Source organism: Humulus lupulus, chromosome 1 (assembly GCF_963169125.1).
Source record: "Humulus lupulus chromosome 1, drHumLupu1.1, whole genome shotgun sequence".
NCBI lineage: Eukaryota > Viridiplantae > Streptophyta > Magnoliopsida > Rosales > Cannabaceae > Humulus > Humulus lupulus.
In genome coordinates, this window is record NC_084793.1 from 77,543,655 (window position 1) to 77,566,739 (window position 23,085).

General features: G+C 36.1%; 1 long non-coding RNA gene across 1 annotated transcript; it reads right to left on the reverse strand.

The window, feature by feature from the left end:
• Positions 1 to 640: 640 nt before the first annotated feature.
• Positions 641 to 1,146, reverse strand: LOC133809830 (uncharacterized). Its single transcript, XR_009881617.1, has 2 exons — positions 996 to 1,146; positions 641 to 915 (listed from the first exon to the last, which is right to left on the reverse strand). It is a non-coding gene; the product is annotated as an uncharacterized LOC133809830 (long non-coding RNA).
• Positions 1,147 to 23,085: the final 21,939 nt, after the last annotated feature.

Genomic DNA, 23,085 nt, shown 5'->3' on the forward strand with positions numbered 1-23,085 from the left:
TTAGGGCTGGGAGCCTCTGACTAGGGGGATGCCACGACCCACAGGGCCAGGTCGCGGTCTGCATAGGCAGACTTAACCAGAACAATTTTTTTAGCTTAGGCACTTAAACCTAAGCGCTCAGGACAAATTATCACTACAAGAAAAAACAATATTCATAACACTTACAAACTGCTAACCGGGAGTATTGATAACGCTTCTGAAAACGCTAACATAGCCCCTGTTATTAAAAGTCCTGTCTTTTCTATAACAGTTTTCGAATGTTATGTTCGATGTTTTCTTAAACTATTCAATAACACATTTATAGTTGCTATTATATTCAAATTATAACATTTAGTTAGAGTATTTGGTTATAAATTTGAAGTTTAATCGTATACTTTATGCATAACACTTTTTAACTGTTACATTTGATTATTTTGATAGTATTTTTAATTTTTTATATTATATAAATCATAACGATATGTTACGCTTATAATATGTTTCGAAATCATAACATATTAAAAGTCCAGTAATAAAACTTTGTTACTTTATTCAGGATAATATATTTTAAATTTTTTTATGATAAGGATACTTAGAAGGTTTTTTTTTAATTAAAAGATTTTCATTATTTTATTTTGATAAAAAAAAATCAAAATTAATCATAAAATGTAATTCTCAATAGATTGATAAACCATAAGTATTACATTAAACAATAACTAATTCAAACCATGAATGTGTCTACTTCATGAGATCTTAGTTCTAACTTAAGTTTGAAAGCATAACATAATAAAATTTTATAATCTTGAACAATTTTTACTTCAAAAATGAAAAACAGAAACATTACAAGATACACAAAAGTAAACCATGCATGAAACTTGCTCCATCCTTCAATTCATCATCCTTTGTGCACTTGCCTTTGTTGTGAGTCCATTTTCTTAGCTACAACAAAATTTAAATAATTAATGCTTCAACTTAAAATTAATAGTAAACTAAAAGAGTACATAAAAAAAGTTAATTACCTAATTATGACTTTATTAGTCGGCCATGCAATGTTAGTTATGATATCTTGTCTATATGATAGAGTGAACCACAGGGAAACCAGTCGAAATATCTGTAAGCACACTTGTTAGTTTCTTGAGGAATAACAATTACAACAATGACAATGTCATGTGTAATCCTTTCAACTAAAATTCATACAATTTCAGTAGTATATAACATAAAAGATAATAACAAGCAAAAGGTAACTGACTGACTTTGAGAGCCAGATATAAAAGACAATAACAAGCAAAAGGTTTCTAGCTGACTTTGAGAGCCAGATAATAGCATGTTACCAAAGTATCCTTGGAAAGAAGTAAGAGGAAATCAAGGATTATAGATGTTATTTCCTTTTTTATAGGATTTGTAGTTAATTATGTTTATTACGTTTTATTCTGTAATTAAGAGTATTAGTTGTATAAACCCTATATATATGTAATGGTTGTATTATGTTTTATTCTACAAGAAATACAAGGCAGTTTTGTTTTGAAAAAAGAAAGAAATATTTCTTTAACAATAAAACGCCTCAAGTCCAGTATGACCATCTCAGTTATATAGTGGAGCAAGTACTTGTAGTAGAGATAAACTATGCCCCAGAAGTTCTACTATATAGATGGTAGAATTATACTGAAGTAAAAAAGAAATCTTAACTCATCATTGTACCTGTGCAGATTTTCATTGAAATGGCCACTTTTAGTTTTGCTCACTCTGGGAATTATCTCCCATGTAAAGCAAGGAAAAATTCCAGTTTCCAGCATGCCAAGCAGCCTCATACTGCAAAATAATTGATGACCAAAAAGACAGATGGTAAATACTACACTAGAGAGGTCAGCTGATAATGATATCACCCCTAAGAAAAAGAATAAAAAAAGGGACAACCATGAGTACATGCTTATTTCATGAACCCATGTATGCCTAATAATATTACTGAATGTGTTTTTATTAATTGTTGTACATAGTATTACTCACTATTGTAAATATGCCTTAGTTTTCTGATCTTGTACTAGTTACCTGTTGGTGTCTATAGCCCTTGTTCTATAAGAACCCCTGTATACCTATATTTTCTAAGTAAAGACAACTAAAGTTTACAAGAGGTATGGTAAATGGTTAAAAATATAAAGAGAATAAAATCTACTTAGAGGCTAGATGCAAATGACTATTCTTTGCCTGCTTTACATTTAATAGGTCAATCAAAGATGTGGTCTTCAACTCCACACAGGAAAAACCAAGGATGAAGGATGTATGAAGTAACAAAAACTAAAAGCCACATCATGAACTTAGAATATTAATGCATTAAACAAAACTGCAGGCCAAATTGTTGCTGTAGCCAGTTCCAAAGAAAAAAGCAAAACCAACCAAAAAAAAGTGTTGCATTAGCATATTCGCATGAAAAATTACCTTCTTCCATAAAGAAGTCGACAATGACATTGTAGCCTTTCCAGAAGATGTATGCATTGTGAGTAGAATACTCAACAACCTCAAAACAACAGAAATTTCAACAAATAAATAACAAACTGTATAAAATAATATAATATAATAAACCTTAGTATTTCCTTGCTTGGATTGTACACAATAAGATCTATATGTGACATAACATAATCGAAGTTCATTCAAGGCATTCAGCAAGACTTGAATTGATTTGGTGCTAAAAAATGTTGTAGTGAATACAAGATCAAAAAAGTGACTATTCAAAAACTAGTTTTCTGGTTTGGTGCATCTTCCTTTGTGTTCTGTTTTTCTTCTTGCTAAACTATTGAGATTTGTTTCTAGTTCTTGTAACTATGTTCTGTTTCTACTTTGTACTACACACTTCAAGTTAAGAAACTTCAAAATGAAATATATGCATTAGATAGTTACATATTAAAGATCGATACATCGGAACAGAAAGAAAATAAGATAAAATGAATATCACATTTGGTACAGATCAAAGATACATACATCACAATGAATATTGACTACACAAAAGTCAAAACATGGATCAAATCACGTTTCTAACTCCTATGTATTGAGGATGTCATTGCAGTTAGGTTCAATGTGAAGTATGAAAAAAAGAAAAAGGGTGGAGGGAAATGTTTAGTTAAGCAAACAGGAATTCCTTTAAGTTACTTGACACAATCACAATATATAGAACTTGATACTTAAGAAAACAAATCTGCAACTTGACACAAATCACAATAGTTAATTCAACAAAAAAGAACAAGTTTATAAAGTATACTATAATCACTATCAAAAAACTACTCATATCAACAAAAAAGAGTATCAACATCTTTATGCGAATAAAAAAAAAGGTTTATGATATTTACCTATCTAGCAAGGCATTACTTTGTTCATGAATTAAACCTACAGGCTGTGGAACGACCATAAGTATTAGAAACTTCAAAAATAATTTGAACAAAATACTAACTACTAATATAACAAAGAAAGGGTTGGTTTGTTTGCTTTACTTCTCCCTAAGTTTTTCTCTCTGTTCTATTTTATTCAAGTGACTGCAGCAATATTGTTTAGCTTTGTTGTGCAGAGAACTTACTGTCAAGAACACAAGCCTTTATCCAACACAAGATAAGAATTAAACACAGAATCGAAAACAAAAACAGAACACCAAGATATATGTGGTTCGAACACAGAGACAAAGTATCTCTGGCCTACTCCATTGGCAATCAATCTTATTACTTCTTCAATTTCTCTCTCTTACAACTTTCAAACTCTCTTTACAAGTTTCAGTCTGTACAAAATAGTAGAATGAATTTCTTAAGTCTCAAAACTTAAACAAGAGACTTATATATACAAAAAGAGATCATAACTGAAAAAAAAAACTAAACTTAATAGAGAACGGTTAAGTCAACTAAGCTGACTGGAACCAATAACCAACAATAAGCTTATTACTTATTGTAATCTCTACACTAAAGATTAAATTACATGGATTATGATTTTAAACCTTTACATTCTGCTAGAATATATAGCCCTAAAAGCATCTATATTTATATGCTTATACGTATACATAAATGGATTAAAAACAAGGTACGCAGTAACAATAGATTTTTTAAGTGTGGAAACATTTGCTAACATACTCTGCATTGAAATAGAGTTCTGAACTAGTATATCATGGAGTTATTTACTTATTTTTGGATTCCAAGTATTCATATCTAATTTTATTATTATTATTTACTTTATGCACATTTAGAAGTTATTAATTCATATATATATATATATAAACTTACGAGCATATATTGTTGTAAGGTGTGGAATATGTCTTGGTCTTTTATCTTTACACTAAGGTTCTACACATATAAGTGTATTTTTTTTTAAACAACAAAACAAAAGTTATATATATATATTCTAATTGCTAAAGTTTTAGGGAATGACCACTATAAAATAATGAATAAATTATGTAGTTACTGAACTTATTATAGAAAGAAAATTTGATGTGAATGATAATCGTCATAGTGATATTTTGAAAGATTAAAACGGATCCATTTTAATTGTACTATAGTCATTTAAGTATATAAAATAACAAAAATACTAATAATGTAGAAGAATACAAAACAGATAACAAAACTAGTTGCAGAGCATAAAAGATACCACTAACAGGAGCCTGAAACAGAGATCAAAATGTAGCGGCAACACAAGCTGTAAACAAAAGCAGACCCTACAAGCAAACAAAATTAACAAAAAACAAATGGAAATACTGAATACACCATAACAGATGGCCTGGTCAAAGATAAACCAAAAGTCAAGAATTAGGATCCAAATAAGTTCACACAGAGCCTAGAGAACACAACCAACGCACAAGTTCACTTAATAGAAGACTTCTGCATATTGCAAAACCAGTAGGCAATTGTTAGGCCTTTGATACGCCTAACATACTCAATGCGGAAAAAGGCAGCAAGTGTAGAACAATAAATAGCCTTAAGTCTGATGTGATGACCTGGCTGTTGAGTGTTTAATTAGTTGTCCTAGTCAGCTAATGTTTTATTGGTAGAGTTTATTGTTGTAAGCCTGAGTGACCGAAGAGAATAGCTATACATAGGTGGTAGGCAGGTCTGGGGGGGTCTATATGATTATTTGTATTGTTTTATAAAGTGAATTCTCTGTGGAGAAATCCAAGGTCTCTATGTCTAAGAACCCCTTGTAATGTGGTTTTGGTATCAATAAAGATTCATTCTAGTTATTCAACATACTAGTGTGCATCAGCAATACAAAGACCCACGTACAGATTAATGGTGTATTCAAGAGACCACTCCTCTTGCCAAGAGCAACAGCTCCTAATCCGAATTCACTCGATACATACCCCCTTTCAATCTCTCTTACACTATTTAAATGTACCCATTATTTCTAGACAGTCTATTGCACTTCCCTAAGACCACTGACACTCTTTAACCACAAAATATAACTTACCTTCAAGAAAATCTTTTACACTACCCACAACTTCATTTATTCATTTTTTTACCTTTTATTGGATGCCTAACATCTAGCTAAAAATTACAACCAATTACTAAGTAGAAAATTGTGGTAAATAATGCAAAATCCATATATTCTTAAGTTAATAAACAAATTATGAACCTTAAGACAAGGCTTTACACGTAGAGGATTCCACTCTTCAGCAACAAGAAATTAAAAATGATTCAACTAACAAAAACTGCCAATTATGCATATACCCTATGTTTGTATTATTAATTATAAAGTTTTTTTAAAACATGGAAACATTCCATTTAAATATGGAATGTAGAAAAAGACTATAATATTCTTCACCAGTCATAAAATAAAGTGTAAACAAGAACCTTACATTATACCATCTAACATTATCCAACATTCCAACTAGACAGCAACAATTACTATAAAACTAAGAAGACATAAAATATTGAATAACTAAGCATATGCTTTTGAAAATAGTTTAAACCCTGGAGCATTTATTAAATTTCAGGGGAATATGAGAGGGGCGGGGGAAGAGAAAGAAAAAGTAACTAGTGTTTTTAGAAATATATATACATGTGTGTGTGAATATAAATATTACAAAAGAGAATATAAAAATCAGGCTTAGTCTTGTATTTTAGAACAAGTAACATAAAGAAAATGGAACAATAAGTGTAGACAAAGGCATCCCAAGAGCTCGAAGCATCTTGAGGTCAAATTTTTGAGTTATTTGGTCTTGTCCAAACAATTTTGCACGTTGAAGTACAAGCATTTTCAAGCTAATGATCATATCCTGCCATGATGTTTCAAGACACTAAATCACATTAGTACAAAAAATAAGCATGTATATAATATGCATTATTCATTGGATAATATAAAGACAACACGTCATTTCAAAATAGAGAAATGTAGATTTTCATACTCTAGTCCATCTATCAAACCCTACAATCTTTTAAAAGCATAATAATCTAGCATCTTACAGGTAAATCCCATGAGAAAAATAATTCTCTGTAAATCTACGACCTTTGGATTGCAAACCGACAAGGAATAGAATATGTTAAACAAATATTATAATACTTTAACATCTTGCTGCACTGGTCCCATGGAACCACTAAACCCTATAGTTTTTGGATTGTAGAATAATCTACCATATTGCTAGGGAGGTCTCACGAGAATCAGACCACTAACCATGCTTAAGTAACAATTCAATATATTACTACAAAAAAAAAAAAAGCAAACCAATATTAAACTCATACTATATTAATTTGATGTTTGATAAATTGTTAAGAGTTAAAAATATCTATATGTATATAGACACACACATAAATGCAAAAGTTTGAAGTACTAACAAGCTCAGACTCAGATAAAGAACAAAGCCAACTGACATCTTCAACACAGTTATTCTTGAGAATATATTCCATCTCATCTGTCCCGCTATTGTCTGTCGACCCTGGCAGCAACATATTCTGCAATCATTATTCATAGAGAATCTTGGACTCAATTTTGCATTCGGAACATAAAAATTGAAAAAAAGAAATAAAATTTAAAGCTTTCCTTGCAAAGCACAGTAGCAATGTCGAGGCAGGCAATCCATTTGTTTGGCGAGTTCAATAAACTCCATATTTGCTAAGTAAAGAAAACCCAGAAACATACCTTCTTTACTTTAGGTAGGAAATGGCGACGACGAGCAAACTCTATGCTTCGAGGTGACACGGTGACAATAGATAGCTAGACAAGTGAGGGCTGGGAGAGGCGGACGATGCTTTCGTGCTTTTGGGATTTTGTGGGTTTGGAAAACCAAAATACCGAACCCACGCATGGACCGAGTTTGTGCGGGTTCACGGTCGAGGGAGATGCCTGGGTTCTTGCTCCAGCAGGAGAGACAACATCTTGAGGGAGATGGCAAGACTCGCTTGTGGGAGAAGTAGCTGCTTTTCGGTTCCTGCTCCAACAGTTCAAAGGAATGGAGAAGCGAGAGACTTACTGGATGGGCAGAGGAGGCGGCTGGGAATAGTTTAGGATGTGGATTAGGGATTTAGAAGATTAGATGAGGATGGGGATTCAGATGATTTCATTTGATTATTTTTGTGATATTAAGTTTGGCGCTTCATTTTGGCGCCTGAGCCTTTTTTTTATTTCGTGTTTTTGTTTATGTGAAACCGTGTTTTATTAATAACACTTTCAATATATGTCATTTATTTACCGTAATATATGCTCAAAAATGTTGTAGTGTATACTACCAAGTTTATTATAATTCGAGGTCTCAGAGGCTAGTATATTATTCTGAAGCTTTTAATTAATTTAGATTTTTATGGTTATCCATTGTCACTTTGTGACTAGAGATACCGTTAAGGCTGAAGATTGACGAACATGCTCGGGACCACTCTACACCTTCAGCTCGAGACTTGAGGTAAGAAACTTGCACCCAGGTTGTGGATGGGGCTTAGACCCCTGTTAGCGAACATATTATGATTGTTATTATATCTGCATCTGAGAATATCTGGATAGGAATGCTTGTATATGCTGCCTTCTGCTGCTTGTTGTGTAATGTGTATTTATGGTTATATATGTTTAAAGGTCGACCTAAGGGTGTTGGGGGCCGATAGCAAGCGTGCATAACGCAGCCCGACCTAAAGGTATCTGGGTCACTTATAAGACTAGAGGACTCGACCTAAGGGCACCGGGCCTGAACGTTATACAATAAATAGAAGTGTTAGTTGCACTTAACTAATTGTATTGAGTGACGTCATTGGTTTATGTGTTTGTTGCGCTTACTGCACGTATCATACTATTGATTGAGCTTATTGACCTAAGGTTTACTATGCATTTATGTTGCTTATTTGTGCTAGTTGAATTAAGTTTTCTTGCTTAGTCTTGGCTCACGGGTGCTATGTGGTGTAGGTAAGGGAAAGGGAAAGGTGCACCAGTCGTGAGTTGGAGAGGTTTACGGGCGGTGCGTGCATCAGTAGCTATTCTACTACCATGGCCGAGGGTTACACAGGAACTAGAACCAAATTATATTTTTCCAATTAGGTTGGCTTCTATTGTAATCATTTTAAGGGTTGTAATTTTCTTGTAAACACTATTTTTTGGGATCCCATGTACCAACTCCTATTTTTAATGAAGTCAATTATTTTATGATTAAAATATTTAAACCCTATTCCAACAATTACCTTAGTAACACGTTTATGTCTAAACAACTTGATTAGCAAGTCCTATACTATTTAAAATACACAATGTAATGGTCTTGGCTATCTAGGTCATTACAATTTAGAACATAAAATAAAGTTGCATAGAAATAATGTTTGTATTGCTCAATTGCCTTTGGGTACAATGAGTTTTACAACCTCCTCTAAAAGATCTAGGAAGGCCCGATTTATAAGGGAGATCTAATGGCTCTCAGTACAAAAATGATCCCAAGGGGACAAAGAGATGGTAGTACTATGTGGCACCTCAGAGGATCATGGAGCAGGCATTAGTAGTGTCCCGCTTCAGGCTTGTCAGGCTTGAAATTTTTCGAAGGCGTGGGAGGAGGTGTTCCTTCTCCTAGTACTTTGTACGATCACTACTATTCTAACTTAGTACGACCATTACTCTTTGTACTCCGAACTCTTCTGACTAGTCCATACTTCATACTACTCAAGCCTTTTTCGTATCTTCTCTTTGTCCATATCTTGATAAGCCATTGAGAGCTTGAGTGCAAGGCATTTATAGCTTGAGGTTGAGGAGGTACTTTGCCTCCAGGATATAGGGACTCTTTGAGCTTATTTCCTTTCAAGCATAGTGATGGTCATAAGTTGGTATTCCAAGTTTGTTGAGGCCCTCCAAATCATCTCCTTATCTTCTAGGGAGTCTTGCATAAGTTTCATGGTCTAGGGAGGGGTTGAACCTGTGGTTGGGCTTCAGGGAGACCCCGAGCTGCCCCCCCCCCCCTCCCCATGTTTCCCCTTAGGTGAGCTCGTCCCCTGAGCTCACCCTTGGGGTCCTAGGGGGTGTCAGCTTGTTCCTTGTGTCTCGTCCATCTCTTCAAAGAAACCCTTGGGCATTGGCATCTTGTTTGGATTCTCTTGTAATTTCTCCATGCTCACATTAGTTGCTTAGTAAATACTAAACTCCACGGAGGCTTGAGCTCGCCCCCTATGCTCTAGGGAGGTGAGAATTTGATCCCTGAGACTTTTCCTATCTCTTCATACTCCTCGTGGATGCTTGGAGTCTCTCACCAATTTTCCTGATCAACACCTCACATTGCCCTTGAGTGACATGGAGGCCACCAATTCAAGACCATGATGCCTAGGTGTGCGAGACAGAGGCCTCACTTGTGAGGTGAGGCTTCGTGACCCTTAGGTTGTGCTCAAACCTTTGCCTTGGTAAATTTTTCTACATTAACAACTCATTTAAAGGGAATGATTTGACGACGCTTACACTCCATTTATAATTCATAAATGTGGACAGTTTCCATGTTGACATGTAGTGCAGACATTTTCCGGCTACTTAATGATTGTTTAGAAGGTTCCTGCCTTTGGCCTGCCTCATGAGTTTGTGGATGGTTTCACTAGTTATATATTAATGTGTAGATAATTTCTCCTCGGTTCATGAGTCTGTGGACGATTCGTGCCCTTGACATTTTAATGGTGTTGTTTGTTACCGTGGCATTTGGCCAAGAGATAAGCACACTGGGTAAACTTGGGAGTCTTTGATGATCCTAAGGGATGCTTATGCTCCAGGAGGTAAGCTGCTACGAGTAAAACCTAGGAGTCTTGATGAGACAGTGAGATTTCACTTACACCCAAGATAGTACTAATATGATCAAAAATTCAATGATTATTCTTACTAGGAGTTTATGAATAAAACTCTAGTGTTGAGACTCGGTCTCCACTACTGATGTTACAGACATGTTAGAGAGACACCTGTTAGCCCCTTACCATTTTGGTAACTTTCAAATTGACTTTTTTATTCAAATTTGTCTATTGATAAGTTACCTTGTAGGTTAATGCCAATTTTGGCTAGGATCTCTAGGAGCCGAACTGCTGATGAAATATTAAGATTGGGTACAAGTCAAGGTTAAATTCAAGTAATGCTTGATTTGTGACTGGTAAGGGTAATCTGTAAAAATGTTGAAAGTAACCCTGATTTAGGAAATTGTATCAAGAATGACTTGTAAGAGTTTAATCATAGTGTGTGACCAGTCTTAACATGTTAAAGAGTACATATAGGTTATCGTTGTCCAGTTAGCCTTGTGGTCTAATTAGGTGTCCCTTTCAATGGGTTCATGATTATCATATAAGGCTAGCATTCTGTATGTTGGGTTTGAATGTTGATGCCCATGCCTTTATACGAGATACGTTATAAAAATAGTTATAGGCTTCAACTGGTAAGCATAAGTTACACTAGAAACTTAATGTCGAGTCTACGGTTGTGATGCATGATCCGGCCACTTTAACACAAATTCACAATAAATTTTCTAGGGTAATAAAGAGTAAGTAGGGATTTGAGGAGTTAGTTATTTCTATTAAAGATGGGGGGAAATAATGGGAGAATAAGGTAAATTCTAAAACTAATTAACTTGTGAGGGGTCTGAGTGAACCTAAGTATTAAATAAATTGTACAAAATATATCAAGGGATTAAAAGTAGGTAACTATTTAGATAAAAATATTGAAGGCATATTAAAGTCTGGGGTAGGTTTGAGAAAAAGGTAAAGCTCGGTGTTGCGTGAAAAATGTAATCATCACCGTACAAGACCAACACCTAGTGGTGAGTTGTTTCAAAATAGAAGTTATGATCGGTACGAAGAAAGACACAATCAGCAAGGCTCGTTAAGAGAGATTATAGTTATATGATAGCCACGAAAATACTAGTGGGGAAAGAAGGTAAAAGTTCTCAGTTGAGGGTTTATGTAAATGGGTGCTCGTAAGAATATCGCACACCATAGTGTTGGCATAGAATAATATCTTGACCGTGGAGGTCTTGAGAGTATGACACTACTGTAATTACTATAGTTGCTGACATGCCTCAGTGAAAGGCTGTAGTTGAGCCCTAGTTGAGGGCTTATGATGAACTGGGTTATGTGATAAGGAGATTAACAAGAGTAAACACTGAGTTATCGTGTAAACACTTGATTGTCTAAGGCAATGATGACGAAGTATGGACTTTGTTAGTCGTCATTTCATACTCGTGATTCTGATTGTATATTTTTCATTCATATTTTGTCATAATGAGTTTTGTACGCATTGATTCATTACATGAGATTTACTTATTGGGCGTTAGCTCACTATTTTGTTATTTCCCCTTTTAGATGTGGCTTGATACTTGAACATTGTGGGCTCCGAACTCAGTTGCAAGGACTTTCATGAATACTATTATTAGAAGTCCTATATTATTGTATAAGATTAGTTTAATTCAAATTTGTAATTAGCTGAGTGTTAAATAAAGTTTCAAAAAATTTAAATATTCCACGTTTTTAGACTTTCAGTTACAATTTTAATTTTAGATGCCTGACATATTTGTAGGATTTTTCCTATGAGTGTGCGATAGACATATCCGACATAGTGGGTCATCACAAATGGTATCAGAGCTAGAGTTTAGCTAGTATTGTAAACTTTAGAAGTATAGGTTTTAGTGACAGGATACGCTTCTCAGTTACACCATAAGACAATTAACACACGAACATTAAGTATGAAAGAGTTCTCTTAATTTAAGTGTATGCTTATAATGGTGTTATAAGCTATAGAACTCTACATGGGCATAAGCCTTTATTATATGGAAATGCATTTGGCTCTGATTTATTTCATTTTTGAAGTCTTAAATTTTATGAAGAAGCTTGTTTGCATGAAATAACTGATTTTAAGTTATCTCTGGACATTTGTTATGTCCTGAGAGAAAGCTTGATAAATTAGAATTGTTTATGAGACTCTGTGAGGGCAAAAGAAATATGAGAAATTAAACCTTAGAGTCCATTTGTGAAAACAAGCTTGATATACTTTTAAGTATAAATTGGGTTTGGGGCACTCCTCAGGATCCGAGGACTACATCCAGAACTTGAACTCTTCTTGGAGGAATGTTATGGGTTTCTGAGGCTCGATAGGTTCTCTTCTGCTTGTGATGAGTCTTAGCCTTTTCTTCCCTCACATGTGCTTGGTGTACAGATGGCACACTAGCTGGATGTACTAGATGTCATAAGGGTGTTTGTGGCAAGTTTCTCATAACTCGAGGAGCTTTATCAGTTCACCTTTCGACTAGGTTCATGGGAGGTAACTCTCAATAGTTGGCCTGATATCTTCTCAAGGGGAGATAAAAATGACACTCATGAAGTGGGCTCCAACTTCCAAGAAGGCTGAATGACACAACAATTCATGCCACGTTGTCGTATGCTGAAAATACGAACAACATAGTTAACTTTGGCTGACTAGATCATCCTTCAATGTATGAGCAAACTTAATTTAAGGATAGTCCATGTGTCCAAAGAAGTTACCAATCCTCTGATGCAATAACTAAATTTTTTAGGCGAGAAAAAGGTTCAATCATAAATTGGCAAACTGAAAGGTCATGTTGACATGTCATCTTAGCCAATGTGAAAAGGAAATCTTAATCATAAAAAATCCTCTTGACACTGATGCAATCATTACATTGTATTTATGTTCCTTGCACGTGCAACCTCATGTTGTTTTAGGATACCATCCTTGACTAATAAGGAGGGAAAAGTACTATTGGAGTAATGAGATTTGTTCTCTAGTTTGTAGTACACCACTTGTATGATCATATTAGAAGTGACTCTTCAGCCTTAGTTAATAATATGATGTCTCGATTAAGAAGTTAATAACTTATTTAATATGGCTTCTCACTTGCTTGTAATTGCTCAATTAATTAACATATTATGTGTAGAGTCCAAGAACTTTACTTAGCTAAGTTAGATAGTAGTATAATAGTAATAATAGTATTATCTTTATGACTGTGGATTTTTGGTTCAGACTGGGATTTATTTGGACACTCATAGTAATACTTGTAGATTTTCTAAGTTTAACCTATAGTTTAGGAATATTAATTTTAACCTAAGGTTTGATTAATATGACTGATATTGAGGATAATATTTAGTATACTATAAGGTTTAAATAAGAACCAATAGGATAATAGCACATGTTATGTATGGGTTTATTAATGATTTAGTATTTTGAGGATTAAATTTATTAAGGTTAAAATTTGAATACTCTAAGGTCAGTCAGCAACTTTGAAAACGTTAGAGGGCTTAGTCAAGGCTGTTTACTCAATTTAAATTAAGCTAAAAATGTGTAATTTCGTGTTTAAATAATCAGCGTATGTCGATATATCGCAGCTATAGGGGGCAATATATCGCAGCACGAAGATACGAAAAACATGAAACGTTGCACGATTGCCTCAGGCATGCTGGCCCAGGCGATATATCGCCCCTCTCAGCATAATTTGAAAGTTTTTGAAATCGTTCTCCATTCAAACCTTCAAACTCTTGATAAGTCCAGCATCTTTTTGAACGAGTCTTTAGCCTCTGCTGAACGATAATTCAAATTATTTTCACTTAAAAAGCCATTATTTTTATTCAAGTTAAATGAAGATCTTTTCATTCCTAAACTCTATAAATAGGACCTAGTACCCAGCCATTATTCATCTATTACTCTAAGTTCAGAGGCTGCAAGTTGCTAGGTGAGTGTGAGAGTGTAAACACTTGGGTTGGGAATTATAAGCTTGATCATCATAAGCTTATCAAACACTTGGGAAGTAAGGTTTTGTAGCATTTCGGTTCAAGGTTTAGATTGGTCTTATAAGTCTTCAAGGTATTTCCACACTCTAGTTCAATTGATATTATTTTATTTAAGTTCTCATAGTCTTCTACTCAGCCTTCTAACCTTATTCTTTATTTTGGTTAGGAAATCTAAGAACTTGCACATAAGTTTTTGGTAAGTATATTCTCAATGGTATAGTCCTTCCATTCTTTTCATCCCTTTTCTTCAATTTACTCACCCTGTTATAAATGGTTTTTAGGAGTGTTCCAAAGTCCCAACTCTGTCCTCATATCCCGGTATTTTGGTAAGGAAAATAGGATAGAATTTATATGTTATGTGCTTTTATATGTTATCTTATGATTTTATGTTATGAAATATGTTATGTTAAGTATGATTGTAGACTTGGGTATATGACCTATATGACTAACAAGCCCCAAATAGATTATGGGCACATGACTTGCTTAGCTAGCAAGACCCCACTAATCTAATGGGCATATGACTTGTTTAGTTTATGGGACCCCAAGTAATAATGGCCATTATAGTATGTATGTGACATAAGTGTTATAGTATGTTTTATGTTACCTTATAAATTTTATGTGTATGGTTATGTGTTAGATTTTCCTTGCTTGGCATTAAGCTCACTCCTTTTTGTTTATATGTGCAAGAAACTAGTCTTAGAGGTGGGAAAGATTATTGGAAGCTTGGGGAATGTGTATTGAGGCGGAATGGATTCAAGGAGTCGAGAGTTTCGGTTTCGAGGATGTAGTTTTTGTTTCTTATGGTTTTTATATGTATCTTTCCGCATTTTATTATGTAATTTCTTTTTAATGACCATTATGTTATGTTTTGTTTTTAAATCAATGGGATCCATATCCTACTTGAGATTTTATGTAAGTCTAACATTTGTTTTTACAAGTTTTTAATAAAGTTATGATATTTTCACCTCTAAGTTTTGATAAAGATTAGTGTCTATGTATAGTTTTCGTTAATGGTCCAAGGTCTAGAGTAGTTGGGTCATTACATTATGATAGCCCACTTGAGGAAAAATTATTCATATTCCATGTTACGCTTCCCTATAATTGGCTTAACCACCTAAATTTGGGGTTTCTCGGATGCTTGCATATTTAATATAAGTCCCTTTCTATTTAAATCTACAATTTTTAGTGGTGAAACCACGAGATTGAAGAATCCATGTGGGAGACTGTTGCCAAAATGAAAGAGTTATATCCCCATTTATTTTAAGTGTTAGGACGAAACTCTTATAAATTGTAAGTATTATAACACTCTGTGTTTCGGGAACCTACGAGTAGTTTAGAACGGGGTGGTGAGATGTATGTGAATATCATTGTGAATGATAATATGTACTTGAAAAGCAAAATTCATGTAGCAAGTGTTAGCCAAGCCGTGATTTGTGTGGTTTGGCGACAAATCGAGCATTTCGGTCCCAGACCGAAATGGAAACACCGATTGGGTAAATTCTCATATAACTATTATTTGATAAACATAATTATGGAAAAATAATATTGGGCATTAATTAATGGAATAAGTTTTATTAAGGTCAAAAATTTTAATTTTTGGGTGAAAAATCTCAAAAACTGTATTTTTGTGAAAAATGTACATTTTAGCCAAAAATGTGATTTGGCTAACTAAATTATTTGAGTTATAAAAATAGGTGTGTGACCACTTAAATTAAATGGCACCATTTAATTTACTTATCTTGGATTAAAATCTCAATTAGGGGAAAGTGAGAAAAAATTACCACATAGTAACTTTTTGGGAAAAACATACCATTAGCCGAAGATTAATTAGAAAATATTCTAAGGATAATTAAGCTTGTTGTACCTTGATTTCAGCATGAAATCCTTCACTCAGCTCGAGTACAATTGGTAAATTAATACACGAAGAAATGACCAAGGGGTGATGTCTGTTTGTTATCCACGTGGATAGCTCGACTTGCATGGTGGACATACGAGCTAGGGATACAGAAGTTATGAAGCGCGTCCTCAGAATATTCAAACAGCTGTCAAAGTACGAGCTTGGAGAGATATCCAGCTCGTGGTAATTCGGACATATCGCATACCCGCGGATCCCCAAAGACTCGGATCCCATTATACGGTTATTTATGACCAGGCTGTCATATTTAATGTCCCAGATATTAGGAGAACATTTACTGTATGATCAAATCATATCCCATTATAAGTTGGAAATGTATGTATTAAATGTAATAAATATGTATATGCAAGATTGACTCGCGCGGTTACCCAAACCTGTCCATGGAATTTCTCTATAAATAATGAGAATATTGGACAGGAAAATGGGTCATTATTCTGTAATATTGAAACTCTGCAAAAATAGAGAGTGAAACAACAATAATATAGACTCGTGGACTAGGTGGATTTTAACCACTGAACTGTGTAAAATATTTGTGTTCTTATGAATTCATTTCATTTTTCATTACAGTTTATACTAAGCACTAATCCACCTTTTTATTTCTTAATACACTGTTGGTGAAAAACTGCGTCAACAGTTTGGTGCTTTCGTTGAGAGGGAAATTAGAGCTTCATCAAAATTCCAGTCAAATCTCAACATGGTGCTCACTCGCTCAATGCACGACAATGAGATAGAACAACTTGGTGGGCAAGAGGCCCATCATACCGCTGTTTCGAATGAGCATGGCTCTAAAGTCCAGCAACGTCCGGGAAAACAACCGGCGGGTCATGGCGACACTGGGAGTTCGGCGTCATTACCACCGAATCCAAACCCAGATTACTACACTGCTGTGGTGATGGAAAATATGCAGTTAAGAAGCCATCTCGCTAAGGTAAACAGGAAAATTGAGGAAGTTTTGTCTCGGTTACCCCCTCTTGCAATCGATGTTAATGTCGGAAAGAGGCAAAGTGGGTCTCATAAGTCCCACAGGAATAACTGATCCAAACCAAATTGGTCAATCAGAACTGCCACCCCATGTTATGTGCCTACAGGGCGAGATCATCAGAATGCTCAATCTAGTGGCCCTCATAGGGGTAATCAGCATGCTAGTCAATCGGTTAGAATCGCAACCCCAAGTTCGGTGCCTCCTTCACAAGCGCCTATGAATGCCCATGGAAAACCATGAGGAAGGGCTGGTATAGGCTCACAGAGACAAAATATTCCATCAAACCTTCCTACGTCATGATTGGATCATCAGGCGCAGAGAGCTAGGAATAATGGGACAGAACAAAGGCAGGCTAATTTAGTTCGCCCTGACGGGACAATGATTGCCTTGCCAATTACACATCCCCCGTCACCCATAAGACATCCGACACCACCTAGTCCTACATAAGACATTCTTGCTTATGGAGACAGTAGGAGAAATCGTCCTCCGTCTACCTATACCTATGTCCCACGAACACATCTTGAAAATCCAGATCCTCGGCCTCAACAGCGACCTGTAAGCTTTGCAAAATGGAAGTTATTGGACTGAAATTTGTCAAAGTGGTAGGTCCGAACACGATCTGATAAATCATCTGAGTTTTGCACAAAGTCCTCGATACGATTCACAGCCTGATTTGTGTGATCGTCTGAATTCAAAAAGAAGAAATTCATCTCGGGATGAGGATGTTAGTTATACTCATCAAGAGGGAGGTCCTTCCATAGTACGTGATAATGGGAATTCCCCACCAAACCAAGCTCAAGCTTGGAGGGACAATAACCCATCAAACGCGTATGATAGGATGGGAGCTGTTGAATAGCCCCCAGATAACCATGGGCCCAGAGACAAAACCCTCGAGAGGCTAGCTTTGATGGAAGAGAAAATGAAGAAGCTTTTATCTGGAAAAGATAAAGACAATTGTGACTCAGAGGATGACCTCGAGCCTTTCGCTCCAAATATTGCGACTGCCACATATCTGATGGGCTTCAGAATGCCACACTTGTCAAAGTTCGACAGAGATGGGGATCCATCAGATCACCTCAGGATGTTTAACACCATGATGTTGGCCCACAATGTCGGACTCGATCTAAGGTGCATTTTATTCCCTTCAACTTTGATCGAGCCAGCTAAGCAGTGGTTTAAAAAGTACAAGAGGCATTCCATAAGCTCATGGAAGAAGTTTTCTTCTAATTTCATGTAATGACCCACTAATCTAGACTATTTGGACCATTAACGAAACTATACATAAAACTTACAATTTTGCGGAAATACCATAATTTTGTTGAGTAACTTGTAAAAATAAGAGTTACTTACAAAATAGAATAATAAGAAGGATATGGGATCCCATTGTCTTTAAAAACAAAAAACATGATTTAAATGAAAAGATTTACATAAGAAATGCGGAAAATACATATAAAACCATAAAGAGGTAAAATGAGACTACATCCTCGAATCGAATAACGCTCGGCCCCTTGACTCCATTCACCATCGATACACATCCTCTAAGCGTCACGAATCTTACCGCCTCTAAAGCTTATTTTCCTGCACATAAAACAGAAAGGAATGAGCCTAATGCCCAGCAAGGAAAATCTAACACACAGTCATAAACATAAATTTCATAATAAATGTAAAGACATATCATAACACTTAATACATACACTTATTATAATGGCCATTATTACTTGGGGTCCCATAGACTAAACAAGCTTATGCCCATGAGATTAGTGGGGTCCTACTAGCTAAGTAGGCATATGCCCATAATCTTTTTGGGGTCTTGTTAGTCAAATAGGGCATAAGCCCAAGCCTACAAACATACACATTCATAACATATTCATAACATATCATTTTTCATAACATAACACATAAGATAACATAAGCAATACACATATAGATTCTATCCTATTTTCCTTACCAAAGTTACCGGGATATGATGGACTGAGTTGGGACTTTTGGAACACTCCTAAAACCATATGAGAAAGAGTGAGTCTTAAGAACAAGAAATGAAAATGAATAGGAAGACTAAACCATTGGGAAATATGCTTACCACAACTTATGTGCTTAAGAACTTGGATTCCCTAACCAAAATAAGAATGAGGTTAGGGGACTGAGTAGAAGGCTTTGAGAAAGAAAATAACATGAAACAAATGAAATAGAGTTTCGGGTTTACCTCAAAGACTTGCAAGACCAATCTAACCACAACCGAAATACTAACGAACCTCACTTCCCAAAGTGTTTGATAAGCTTATGATGTTTAAGCTTATGACTTTCCCACCCAAGTGTTTAACTCTCACACTCTCCTAGCACTTGCAGCTTCTGAACTTAGAGTAAAAGGTGAATAAATGGCTGGGTACTAGGTCCTATTTATAGAGTTTGGGAATGAAAGTATCTTGATTTTACTTGAATAAAAATAATGGCTTTTTAGGTGAAAAATATTTGAATAATCGTTCAGCAGAGGCTGAAGACTCGTTCAAAAGATGCTGGACTTATGAAGGAGTTTGAATGGCTGAAAGGAAAAGAATTCAAAAGTGTTTGAATTTATGCTGGAGGAGGCGATATATCGCCCCCTATAGGCGATATATCACCTGGACAATTGTTCCCGAGGCGACTGTGCATCGATTCGTGTTTTCTGTATCTACGTGCTGTGATATATTGCCGCCTATAGCTGTGATATATCGGCACACGCTGAATATTTAAACACGAAATTACACATTTTTAGCTAAGTTTGAATGGAGTAAACAGCCTTGACTAAGCCCTCAACGTATTCAAAGCTGTTGACTGACCCTATAACATTCAAACTTTACTCCTTATTAAATTTAATCCTCAAAAATACTTAATCCTTAATCACCATTCATAACATGTGCTTAAAATCCTATTGGTTGATATCTAAACCTTATAGTATAATAAATATAATCCTTAATATCAGTCACATTAATCAAAGCTTATATTAAACTTAATATTCTTAACTATAGGTTAAACTTAGAAAATCTATAAATACTACTATGAGTGTCCAAATAATTCCCGGTCTGAACCAAAAATCCACAGTTACAAAGATAATACTATACATACTATAATACTACTAAATAATTAGCTAAGTGAAGTTCTTGGACTCTACATTTCAAGAAAGCATTCTAGGCTTCGTAGATAGTTCGGGTTAAGGCTGATTCATTAGCCAATGTAAAGCAACAACCTGGCGAAACATTGAAGGCATATCTGAGTAGGTTTTCCAATGTCTTTGCATGAGCTAGAGACGCCGATGACAGCTCCAAGCTCATGGCAATGAGGACAGGAATCCTTGTTGGAGGCGACCTATGGCAAGAACTACAGAGAAAAGGAGTTAACAGTGTGGACGCATTTTTAGCATGAGCTCAAAGATGGATTAACCTGGAAGAGGCGCAAGCTTCCATCACAGGAACCAGTCAGATCCATGTCCAGCCCATTGGAGTAGTAACGGATGTTGCAGCTACGACTCAAACCGTTACCCAGAATAAACAAGGGGGGAATAACAAGAGGAAGGGAAATGGTGAGGGTGACTAGAGCGGAACAAAGAAGAATAAGTCTGGGGAGAAATTCAAGCCTATTTATGCCATTTATACCAACCTCACGGATACTAGGGAGTGCATCTTTCTGGCCAATTTTACTCGCCTTCCATGGAAGAAGCCAGAATCGTTAAAAACCCAAAGAGGGAAGAGAGATCCTTCGAAGTTCTGCAGGTTTCATAATGATATTTGTCATAACATTGATGACTATCGACAGGTGAAGGATGAGATTGAAACTCTCATTAGATCGGGACCTTTGGCCCAGTACACCCGAAATCGGGTGGTCCCTAATTAGCCCGCTGAACCAAACCCTCCGTCAACTCCCGAAGCTCCAGTAAATCAAATCGGAGCTCAAGTGAATCGGGATAATCCTCCTCCAATAATAAGGGGAGATATAACCACCATTTCAGGAGGACCTCATCTACCATGCACGAGCAGAGGGGCCCAAAAGAGGTATATTAACGAATTAAAATCCCACAAGGGAGTGGAGTTTGTCCCAAAACAGCGGTTATCGAAACAACAACAATTGGAAAAACAACCAATCATTTTTACAGAAGAGGATGCTAGTCACACCCAATTCCCACATAACGATCCCTTGGTCATAACCGTTCAGCTCGCCAACTGGAGGGTACAGAGGACACTGGTAGATAATGAGAGTTCTGTGAATCTACTTTTTAGGTCCACCATGGAAAAAATTGGGTTGTCTATCACAGAACTGAAGGCGACCTCAATGATTCGATACGGATTTTCTAGCGAAGGGTCAGTAGCCATCAGAATGATCGAATTAGTGGTAACATTGGGAGAAGGCTCATGAACTATCTCTAAGTTACTTCAGTTCATGGTGATCGACTGTCCACCTGCATACAATGCAATTTTGGGCTGACCTGCACTGATGGAATTTGAAGCCATAACTTTTATCCACCACCTAGCAATAAAATTCCCCTCAGCTGTGGGAATATGCATCATCAGAGGTGATCAGCTCGCTGCGAGAGAATGCTATAGCATTTCTATGAAGGGAAAGTTGAAACCCGGGTAGAAAACTATGGTCATAAGTGACAAAGGTGAGGAGTCCCAGGGAGTAGAAATTACTTATGGGATGAAAGAACCTCAGCAAGCAGAGGATAGTGACGTCGCCCCGAGTGAAGACATTGACCCATGAATGGGCGAAGACAGGTCAGAACTCCAAGCTATTGAGGAGCTCAAGGAAGTAAAAATTGATCCAAAAGAAAGCTTGCCCCAAGGATTGCTTTCCATTACCAAGGATTGATTAGTTGGTAGATGTTGCAGCATGTCACGAGCTCATGTCCTTCATTGATACGTATTCTAGAATAACCAGATCGTGATGAATCCTGTGGACTAGGAACATACTAGCTTCATGATCCCCACTAAGGTATATTGTTATAAAGTCATGCCCTTCGATCTGAAGAATGTCAGAGCTACATATCAATTGTTAGTCAACAAAATATTCGCTACTCAAATCGGGAGAAATGTGGAAGTGTATGTCGATGATATGCTTGTCAAATCCAAGACTGCTGATAACCATGATCTGATTTGAAAGAATGTTTTGAAATTTTAAGGAAGTATGACATGAGGTTAAACCCCTTGAAGTGTACTTTCGAAGTAGCATCGGGAATTTTTTTGGGATTCATAGTCAATACGAGGGGGATAGAAGCGAATCCTGATAAAATCAGATCATTGTGAGAAATGCCCTCGCCCAGATCATGTAAAGAAGTTCAAAGCCTGACTGGAAAGGTGGCAACTTTGAATCGTTTTATTTCAAAATCCATTGACAAGTGACTGCCATTCTACAACTTGCTCAGATGAAACAACAAATTTGAATGGACTGAGGAGTGCAAGTAGGCATTCCTCGACCTAAAAAGCACTTGGTCGAGCCCCTAGTATTGTCTAAACCTATGTCTAGAGAACCTCTATTCCTTTATTTGGCCATGACAGAAAATGCAGTCAGTGCCGTGTTAATTCGAGAGGAAGACCATGCTCAAAATCCAGTGTATTATATAAGCAGGAGACTTCTCGAAGCTGAATCACGGTATCCACTGATAGAAAAGCTAGCATTTTGTCTGATATTGGCTTCCAGAAAGCTCCAGCCATATTTCCAGTCCCATTCAATTAACGTCATGACCGACCAACCTTTCAGGCATGTGTTGCAAAAATCTGAAACGTCGATACGTCTTTTAAAATGGGCAATCAAACTCAGTTAATTCAAGATATTGTATGTACCACGGACCTCAATCAAAAGTTAGGCCCTTACTAATTTTGTGGCTGAGTGCACCGGATTTCAAGAGGAGCTTTTGAAGGAACCGGTGCAGGAGTTATGGAAGATATTCGTAGATGGATCATTGAAGGATAATGGATCGAGAGCTGGGATCATACTAATCTCCCCAAAAGGGCATCGATTTCATACAGCTCTGAGATTCAAATTCGAAGCATCTAACAACAAAGCAAAAT